The sequence below is a fragment of the Octodon degus genome, unplaced genomic scaffold (assembly GCF_000260255.1).
Source record: "Octodon degus isolate 3935 unplaced genomic scaffold, OctDeg1.0 scaffold00198, whole genome shotgun sequence".
Classification (NCBI taxonomy): Eukaryota; Metazoa; Chordata; class Mammalia; order Rodentia; family Octodontidae; genus Octodon; species Octodon degus.
Genome location: NW_004524774.1, coordinates 349,417 through 360,506, shown reverse-complemented (window position 1 = coordinate 360,506; position 11,090 = coordinate 349,417). Strand labels below are relative to the sequence as shown.

Genomic DNA, 11,090 nt, shown 5'->3' with positions numbered 1-11,090 from the left:
CAGCTACTTTCTCTAAATTCAATGAGAGGAAAGATTTGTACTAATAGTGTTTGGGCAGGATATCATGTCTGCATCTTGTACTATGAGTAACTACTACAAAGACAACAATATGTAATGTATTAATTATTGAAACTGTCCTACTAACCTGATTTGAAGCCATCTCATTGCTATTTGTTTCTCAATAAAATTAATTAGAAAAAGAAAATATATTTTACTTAAGGAGATGAGCTAATGGAGTTAACTCCCTCAAATTTCAAACATTCTTATGTGGGTGTATAATTTTCCTTCAGTCATTGAAGAAAAAGAAATGTTTTTTAGTATTGAATATTATTTCGCCTCATAAAATAATATCAAGAATGAAAAAAATGAAACCTAAAGGCAAATATTTACTTTTTGTGTAGAAATGTCTGTTGTTTTTAAGATTTTATAAATGTACTAAGTATGTTTATTTATGATATATAAATGATCTGTACATATATAAATTGTTATTTGAAAATGTGTTTTTAAGGAACTTTGTAATATACAATATAGTAGTTTATTCTGATAGGGTTATTTTTATCTAAATTTAGTACTACAGAGACCAGTCATTTCAGTGGAATCTTTAAAAATATAGTTAGTACATGGTCGACATGGTCTCACTACATAGATCAGACTCATAGTGATCCTCCTGTTTTCAGTCTCCCAATTGCTAAGATTTTCTGGCATGCACCGCCCAGTCTCAGTCGCTGTCTCACTGCACCCCTTGGGTGGGGCTTGTGCAGCACACCGGGGATCAAATGCCATCCCCAAGGCCTGCATAAGCATACAATTTAGTCTGATGAGCTGTCTGGCTGGCTCTTCAGTGCAATTTTGGACACAAATCATTGAGGATTATCAACAAGCCTAATATTTCTGAATGGGGTCTAATTTTTGAAGTATTTACTTATCAATTTCTCATGTACATAAAATGATTCAGTATTTTAGCTTTTCATTTGCTTTTAAGTTCTGAAACTTAAAAGATGCTGATATCAATGTATAAGTCAGAAATAAACATAAAAGATAAGTATATTTCATCAGAAAAATAATTGAATAGGAATGGAGGAGCAAGAAGACAATAATGAGCAAGGCTGTAACACTGTAAGAGTTGAAGAAAACAAAGGATGTTTGGAAAAATGTAAGAATATAAAGCAGAATATTTTTGTAAAAGTGAACTAATGAAAATTCCTTTAAAAGTAGTATCAGGGTTGGGGAAATAGCTTAGTAGAATAAGTGCTTGCCTGGCATTCGCAAGGGTCTATGTTCAATCCCTGGTTATGAAAAAAAAAAAAGAGATCATATCAAATTCAAAAGCTTCTGAAAAGCAAATAGAAAAACCAACAGTCTGAGAAGAAAACTTACATAATTGAGGATGATGAGATAGCTCAACAGACTAGCCACCTGCTTAAGTAAGTGCCAGGATAAGGTTTTGATTCTCAGTACCACATGCCATGCTAGCCCATGACAAAGTGTGGGGGCACCCAACTGTAATCGCAGCACTGGGAAGACTGAAAACATGAGTATCCCTATGAATCCAAGCTGCCTAGTGAGACCCTGTACCAAATACATTTAAAAAAACAAAGAAAATTTACATATTGGGAAATTTTTCTACTCAGTAGACAAAGGATTTATGTCTACAACATATTTTTATTATGTGTTAAAAGGCTCTTCAAAAAAAAGACCCAATCAAAAATTGGTGAAATATATAGACACTTCATAGAGTAAGAATTCAAATGTCCTATAAATACACAGAAAAAAATGTTCAACACCACTTGCCATTAGAGAAATGCAAATTACAATAACACTGAGGTTTCATATTACCCCAGAAAACATGTCTGTCATCAGTAAATCAACTAATAACAAATGCTGGCAAAGTCTCAGGGCAAAAGTTAACCCTCTACACTGTTAGTGGAACTGTAAGTAACTCTATGCATTATGAAAAGCAGTTTAAAATTTCACAAAAATTTTAGTGAGGGCTGGGGAGATAGCTCAGTGGACCAAGTGCCTGCTTAGGGAAACACAGAGACTGGGTTCAATCACTTATACTGCATGCCACATCAGCCCTGCCCCATAACATACTGAGCCAGCCACTGAGACGAGGAGTGGTGGCACATGCCTGTAATCCAAGTTCTGGGGAAGCTGAGACACGAGTATCACTATGAGTCCAATCTGCATAGCAAGACCCTGTACCAAAAATAAATAAAAGATTTTTAAATTAAAAATTTTAAATATTCTATTTCACCCTGTTATTTCTTTTGTAGATATCTTTCCAAAAAGTTTAAGATTCTATCACAGGGATACAAGCATGCACATATTTACAGCAGCATACCTAACGATGTATAAAACTTGGAAGCATCCTAAATGTCCATCAATAGATGAATGGATCAAGAAAACATAGTGTTTACATAAAATAGAGTGCTAGCCTGCCATCAAGAAGGATAAATGCGAGTCATTTATAGGAAAATGAATATACTTTAAGACCAGAATGACAAATACAATAAATCAGATAACAAGCCTAAATAAAATATGTACAGCTTATATCATAGACTCAAATTGTGAATTAAGAGCAAAATATAAGCAATATATCAGGAAGTAGTGGATTAGATTTTTCACAAATATTTACAAATGTAAATATGTACTGCAAACCTGTTAACATATAAACATAAAATAAAAGTAAGTAATTTGTACTGTGGTTAGAGATTGGAGAATTTACTGAAGGGAAGTGAATCGATAAGATTACCAGTCAGATGTAGCACTAACTCTTGTAGTGTTACAGCCTTGCTCATTATTACCTTCTTGCATCACTATTCCAATATAATTATTTTTTTCTGATAAAATGTACTTATTCTTTGTGCTTATTTCTCAATTATACATTGATGTCACTATATTTTATATTTCAGAACTGCCAAATGAAAAGTCTACAAATGAGACCTAGCTGTGCCCTGAGCTGAGATACTAGGAATGGATAGTTAGAAAAACAGGACAAATTTAACGATTTTACTATAAATTTACACAGATAATAATTAGTGAACAATTTGATGGTTAAATTTCTAGAATGACCAAGATATTCACTTAGATAATAATAACAAATAAAATATTATAACCATATAAGCATATTAAGCTTCAATTTTTCCACCCATAAACCTAATTATAATAAATATACTTTCACAATTATATAAGAAAATTGAAAGGATTTCTGACACATATTCTTTTTCTCTCAATTTTCAACATGAATATATGAGCATAACCAGGCTTCACTCCCTTACCAAAAACCACATAATTCTTGCACAAGAAACTGTAGTAATGATTGTCAAATGCTAGTCTACTTACAAGATAGAATGAATCATAATAATTTTATGGACTATGTAATGAAAATATAGATGAATAGAAACTGTATTCTGAATCAGCATCACTTGTGTGAACCCCATAAACTATATTTTGACCAAATACTTCAGGTATTTATGCACTCTGTAAACTATAAGGTGAATTTTATAATGATCTTATCATAAAAGTTTAACATTTTCTCAGTAAAGGAAGGCATTAAAATGTCCTTGGTGTATTTTAAAAGGTTCTGGTCACATTTCAATGGTTTTCTTCTTCAGTTAAGTGTAGGGAAGTAGCATAAAGCAGTTTCTCTCACTTATTGCTCTGTTCTATATAGATAAAAGGGAGAATCAAGCAGAACTGAAAAAGGTACATCTAAAATTGTGGCTGATTTATAATTTTCAATTTTCCATTAGAGAAACTTCAACACTTTTCTTCACTTTTTTTCAGTAATTTAATCTCAATGCTACCGAACTGACTCACCATGAAATAATTTATGTATGGTAATAATTGTATAATTAGATAATGTATAATTGTTTCTGTTAAGTAAAGCAAAAAATGGAACATTTTTGGGATGTTCAGAATCTAATTATCTTATTCATGGGGATTATGTTCATCAGTTACTTTAGTTATGGGAGTATTATTTATTATGATCAGTACTCACAATTAATTACTAATACAGCTCATTCTTTGGTTTTAGTTAATAAGTAAAGTTACCTAATGTGATAATAAAGTATAGTTAATGCATAACATTTCTTTTTAAATGCAAAAAGTTGGTAATTTTTGAAATAATTCTTACTCTCATGTTATTACCTTATACTGAATATTACATTCAATTAGCTATGAAAATTGAGAGTTTTTAAAAGCTTATTCTTCTTTCTTTGAAATTTAAGACAGATATTTGCTGATGGCAGAACTGTGTGAAATCAAGTTCTTAAAAATTTAGAAATGAGATTGAGGAAATAAATGTACACTAAATAAAATGTAGGTACAATAATGTTTTTACCCATAGTTTTTTCTTGACTTTTGACTTCAGTTATCTGAAACCTAGGATATAAGTAACTATCTATGTATGAAGAGAAAGTAGTACATTTAAAATTTCCTAACATTTTTTAAAGAGAATACAAAGTATTAAAAAAAGTTAGAAAAACTATAGTATTTCACTAAACAAATTAGTGGGAATCCAACAATGGTTATTGTATTGCATAACGTTTTCTTCAAATTAGTTTACATTGCCAGGCATACGCATGCAAAATTGGTAAAGAAACAAAAGTCATTGAAAATTAAAAAGGAGAAGAAAAAAATTAAATCTTTACTGTTCCTTTCAGTACACTAGCAGAAATCAACAGTACAATCATTCAAGTTGTCCTACATATATACATGTATACACTTCTATCTTTTTTCCTTTTATTCACCCCAGTGTTTCCTTCTCTTTCAATAATTTTTTTTCCATTGACAGTATCTATTGTACCTTTCAGATTCCATTTGCTCGTTTAGACTTTTATGGGCCTGATTTATTTTACTTACCAAAATGGTTTCTATCTACATCCATTTACCTATAAAAGTTTCAAATGTATCATTTTTTATGAATGAGGATTATTCCATTGTGTGAAAATACCACATCTTTCTCATCCATTCCTCAGTTGATGGACATCTGGGTTGTTTCCAAGATTTAGCTATGGTAAATTATGCTGTTTACCTATCCCAATGAATTACATTTAAACATGGGTGCACATATATCACTGCGTTATGATGTTTTCAGTTCTTCTGGAAAAGTACCCAGGCATGGAATAGATGAATTGAAAGAGACTACCAATCCTAGATTTTTGAGCAATCTCTCCACTGATTTCAAAAGTGGTGGTACCAGTCTGCACTCCCACCAAACAGTTGGCCCTTTCCAACATTTGTTATTGGCTGACTTCTTTATGATAGCCATTCTTTCTGGGTTGGGATGGCATCTCAACGTTGTTTTAATTTGCTTTTCTCGATTGCAAGTGCTGTGGAATATTTTTTTCCATGTATTTATTTGCCATGTGTACTTCTTAATATGTGAAGTATATTTTCATATCAGATTCCCATTTATGATTGGGACTTTGAATTCTGGTGGTCAGATTTATTAATTCATTATACATTTTAGATAGAAGTCCCTTGTCTGCGGGACAGTTGGCTATATGTTTTTTCACAGTTCATGTATTTTTCAGTTGTTTTTATTTTGTTTGTGTTCTCTTTCAAATTACAGAAACTTTTCAAAAAAAGGAGATACCAGTTGTTGAACTTTTAAAGTATTTCTTGTATATTTTGGTTATTGTCCATGAACTTTTTACCTATCCTGATGCATTACATAACTTTAAATGGAGAATTTTTCCTATGAGTTTTTTTTTTAGTGGAGCAAAATTGTATTTATTAGAAAGGCACCAATACCAAATTATTCAAAATTACTGGAATTTTATTTGTCTCAGGCTTATGACTTGCAACCAAAGCACTGTGTAAAGAAAGCAAAGATTAAGTACACTTTAGGGAGATGGAGACAATACACATTGGTGACACAGGAAATCAGGTGGACAAAAGAAGCCATCCAGCACATTATATAGATCACAGTATGCAATAATGTTTTCAACAAATTTTTTTAAAACTAAGAGCACAAAAAATTAAGCAATGTTTACAATAGACATAAATCTTGTAAAATTTAAAAAGCATTTTTCAGATCATAGTGCATATAGTGGAAAAAATGTATATGTAGGTGAAATCTAACTACTGCACATTTGTCACTTATTAAAGTTGCTTATATGTTCCACAGTGTAAAAAAATAATATTAAACAAGTAAAAATCTTGAAAATTGCCTGGTGCAAAATAAAACAACCAGTGGCTTTTAATGGCTTTTCCTGGTTACCAGTGACACAAAAGACAAATATCTCATCCAAACAGGTGATAAAACCAGGCACAAACCTTTACCAAATTAGACCCACCCATGAAAATATAATATCCACCTACATTTTCCATCAGAAGCTTTTGTGTGTTTTGATCTTTGAATCTTTGAGTCCCATTTGGTCACGGTATGTTACAAACTTCATTTTTTTAACACCATGTTATCACGTTTGTCGGGCACTATTATAAATCTAGTTTATAAGATGAATAGGAGGACCCAGAAAGAAGCTAGTGACCATATGTCAAATGAAGCCACTTGGTAGAATTGAGATATGGGAGGAAAAACATTCAGTTCCATGGGGGTCACTCATCATCAGTCCCACTTGTTTCCGATTGGTCATTTCCATCCTGCTCTTCATCACTGTAAAATTCGTTCTCCACTGGTTTTGCTTTTCTTCAATTTGGCCTTTTCTTGCCTTTTCCTTTGTCCTGGCTTTTCTCATCTCTCTCATTGAGCTTGATTCTCACCTTAACAGATTGTGCCTCAGACTCAGACTCCTCTTCATCTCTCTCTTCCTCTTCCTCACTGCTTTCCCCCTCACTTTCTTCCTCTTTGTCAATTTTCTGTCACACACTCTTAAACACTGACTGTAAGAGGATGGAGTCTTTGCAGATCTGGGACCCCTCCAAGTTGAACATAAGAGCATTGTGACATAGAAGCATGACCACTTTCTCCTGGTTGCCCAGCCTCCGGTACTTATGATTGTAAATTATTTCCTTTATTTTTTGAAATCCACTGGCTTCCTAATTAATTCATAGTATTCTGGTAACTCTTCCCTGGAAGGTAACTGAATGAAGACTTCACTGAGCTGCCAGCTGACACTATCTTTGTAGGTGATCATCTGTTTTGTCAGTTTAGGGGGATTTGGTGACAGCTTCTCAGCTGGAGGATGGCATCTACTCTTCTTAGCTTTTACTACATCTTCCTTCACATGATCTTTGATCACATTTCTTCGTCCTTTTCTCTTCTTAAGCCATACTTCATCTTCCATTTCTTCCAAATTGCCATCTTCAATGGCCACATAATTTGCCTCTAACATAGTTTATGCACAACAACAAGCCTCCTGGCTTGGACCAAGTCTCTCACACAGTGCAAAATGTAATTCTGATTCTCTAATATAATATAGAAGAGCATTGTAGCTTGGAAAGCAAATAAATGTTGGCTACTCTTTTTATTTTTAGTTGATTTTAATAAGAAATAGCAATGAGACAGTTTCAAAATAGGTTAGTAGGACAGTTACAGTAAATACATTGCACATTGTCATCTTTATAGTAATTATTCACAGTAAAAGATGCAGACATGGTCTCTTGTGTAGACAATATTAGAACAAATGTTTCTTCTCATTGAACTAAGAAAAATTAGGGGTATATCTATGGCAACTCATATATATATATATATATATATATATATATATATTAACTTCAAAATGGTCTTTCATTTATATCCTCCCGTTTTTTTTTTTTTTTTGTCAGAGATGAGTGTTCCATTGCTGCTAAAGAAGCTGAGTTTGGGGAAGTCTTTCTAGGATGTTTTCATACTTGATGCAAGTTCAAATATTGTAAGTACTTGAAATCAGCAAAATATGGCAATATAGTCTAATAGTCCATAGTATAAATGGGTTGCCACCAGATATGCTGAGCTGTAAAAAGCTCAAGTCAACAACTTCAATTAGCACTATTAGTGTAAAAGAAATGTATACTTATTTAGGTGTCACTTTGTGTTTCTCCTTTAGTCTCATGTGGTATACTCAGTTATGTTATGTAAGTCCTAACCACTTTGTGTATAATCTATTACTTCCTATAATAGTTTTAATTTTTTTCTTTATGTATTTGGATCTGTATCCATGAGTAATCAATGCTTGTGTTATGTGGTCTGTCTTAGTATTCTGTGGCTACAACAAAATACACAAACTAGGTAATTTATAAATAATAGCAGTGTATTTGATTCATAATTTTGGATATGGGAAGTCCAAAAATATGGCTCTGATGTCTGATGAAGGACATACTAATGCATTATAAAGGGACAGAAGGGCAAGCAGGTTCTCTGCAAAGAGAATAAGCATGAAGTACCGGGCTTGCCTTAAAGTACCTGTTTTTGAGGAGGTTCCTTAGAATAGAGGAAGTCTCATACAAGAGATACTCAGAGAAAGTCAACTAAAAGCCCAAGTCACTGGCAGAAAGAGAAAAAACTTATCCTGATGCCAAAATCAATCTCATATAAGAGACTTATACATTGTCTTAGTTACTCTTCTTTAATTACTGGGACAAATACCTGACAAACAAATTGAAAGAAGGAATGGTTTATTTAGCTCACAGTTACTGGAGTTTTCTGTTCATATTCAGTTGGGTCCAGGCAGAGTAGCACATGGCATAGAGCAACCTTTCTGGCAGTGGAAAAGAGCAAGAGCACAAAAGAGAAGTGTAGCACCAGCTCAAGCAGTTAACTTCTGTTCCCTCCTTACATTGCAATTCAAATTACCTGCCCCAGGGCAGGTGCAGCATCCACACCCACAGTAATCTATCACAAACTCTAAAAGCCACCTCAAGACTGCATGAGGCTTTGTGTGGAGAACTATACACAAACCATAACATAGATAAAATGAAAAATAGGTATAGGACTTTCTAAAATGAGTATATACCCATAGGGCCAACTGTGGGGTTACCTACTGCTGGTGGACAAAGAACCACCATTTCTGGGAAGACCCCAACACACCTCTCAAAAAAACAGAGACTAGAAATGTTTGTTGAACTCAGTCAATGCAGTACACATCTACAACACCTAGAATACCAGGTCCCCCACCTATTTTAATTTTGTGCAGACAATATTGAGCTTGGAAACAAACTGCACCATGAAACAGGGGCAAATGACTGCTCCTTTTCCCAATGGGCTGCCTTTCATTTTTCTCTTTTTCTGCAGCAACATATAGCTGTTAACTGAAACTAATAGGGTATACAAGGTTAGGGACTGGCTGCAGCAGAGAGAACAGTTACTGGAACAACATAATCCTTTCTGCCTACCAGTGTGAGAGATGGACTCTGATCACAGATATGGCTGCTAACAGTGGTGCAAGCAGTTTTGTATAGGATCAGCAGGGACAAGGAATGGAAAACTAGCATTCCCCCACCATACTACCAGCAGCTCAAGTACTTCTGGACCAGGAAGTTAATACTACTTGTGGCTTGCAACCAGCAACACAATCAGCCTGGGGCTATTCAGACAAAGAGAGAGGAAATAGCACTCCCCAAACCCGTAACCAGTGGTAGTGGTTGGGAAAATGGGTGGGAAATTAACACTCCCCTGCCCTGCAACCAGCAGCGAAAGCAAATTTAGATGATAGTGGTAGGGAGACATGGGTGGGCCATTCAGAAAACTGCTGGATAAAGACCGGCCATAGCCCCTACATCCAAAGGCCAACATCAGTCCCATACCCAGCACTAATTTGACTGCAGATATGGTAGGGTCACTCATCAGTTTTGGGATCTGACTTGGACAGTATGACTGAACTGTGGACAACAGATTAATTTTATTATTATTTTTCTCTATGTGTTTGAATTTCTTTTTATAGTTCAATCAATTATGTATTTATCATTTATTCATTTAGTTAGTTATTGTTCGAGGTTCTGGTTTACAATACAATTTTTGTTGTGTTCTATTCATCTTTTTTATCTCTTCCCTCTACTGCATTTCTTCCTTTTTTAATATTTTTTATGCAAGTAGAAGTTGTCTTTCATGTTCCCAGTTCTCTTTGATAATCTTTTCCATTCTCCTATATTATTTCTTTCTCACTCTCATACCACATTCTCAAACTTTGTTTGACTATTCTTTTTCCTCCAGTCTTTTAATATTTATTTATTTATTTTTTATTTATTTGAGAGAGAGAGAGAGAGAGAGAGAGAGAGAGAGAGAGAGAGACAGAGACAGAGACAGAGAGAGAGTGTGTGTGGTGTGTGTGTGTGGCCAGCTCAGCCCACCAGGGGGCGGGGCTGGCTGGCATGTGGTGCTGGGGGATCGAACCGCAATCCCTGATGCTTTGCTAAGCTTGTTCTAAGTAGGTGCTTTAGACCACTGAGCCATCTCTCCAGCCCAACAAAGAGACAGGCGGGACGGGGGCGCGAACCGGCGACCTCGCGCTCCGCCGCCTGCCGCCCAGACCGCCGCGCCAGGTCGCTGCCTTTTCCTCCAGTCTTGCTTGGACTATATTTCCCTTCTATTAGCTGTCTATTTTATTCCATATCTCTCTTAAATAACACAGGTAAAAGTTACTCTGCTAATGGAAAAATCTCTTTACATAAATTTCCTGATTTATTATTTATTTTTTATAACTAAGTCTCATCACTATGAAGGTACCAAATTAACAGTTACTACTTGATATTTTGTGAGACTCTAGGTTGTGTTTCATGTTAGTATTATTGATAAATGTACTACTTTCAAGGATATCACACTTATTGTAACCAGTTGTTTTTCCTAGTATACAACTAGGGACATAGCCATTACCACAGCCATCATAAAGACGGATTGCTGAACTTAACAGGAAGCTACATCTCAACCTACATAAATTGGAAAGTTAGGATCATGGCACAAGACAAAAAACAAGAATCATCTACACCTAGAAGATTTCCATGAAGAACAAATATTTGCTGGGACGCCTCAATAGCAGTGATAAAAATATCTACTACCAGAAATTTACAAAAATCAACATGAAAAATAAGATGAATGAAATACTGACAAGGCCAAGCCCAGATATACTGGTTAGGGGAAAATTCAAGAGAAAGAGGTAACAATCATAAAGATGTATGCACCAAACACTGGAGCACTCAATTATACA

The 11,090-nt window shown here is 34.6% G+C and overlaps 1 pseudogene; it reads right to left on the bottom strand.

The window, feature by feature from the left end:
• Positions 1–6,567: 6,567 nt before the first annotated feature.
• On the bottom strand, positions 6,568–7,283 carry LOC101580709 (annotated as a pseudogene).
• Between the last annotated feature and the right edge of the window lie 3,807 nt (positions 7,284–11,090).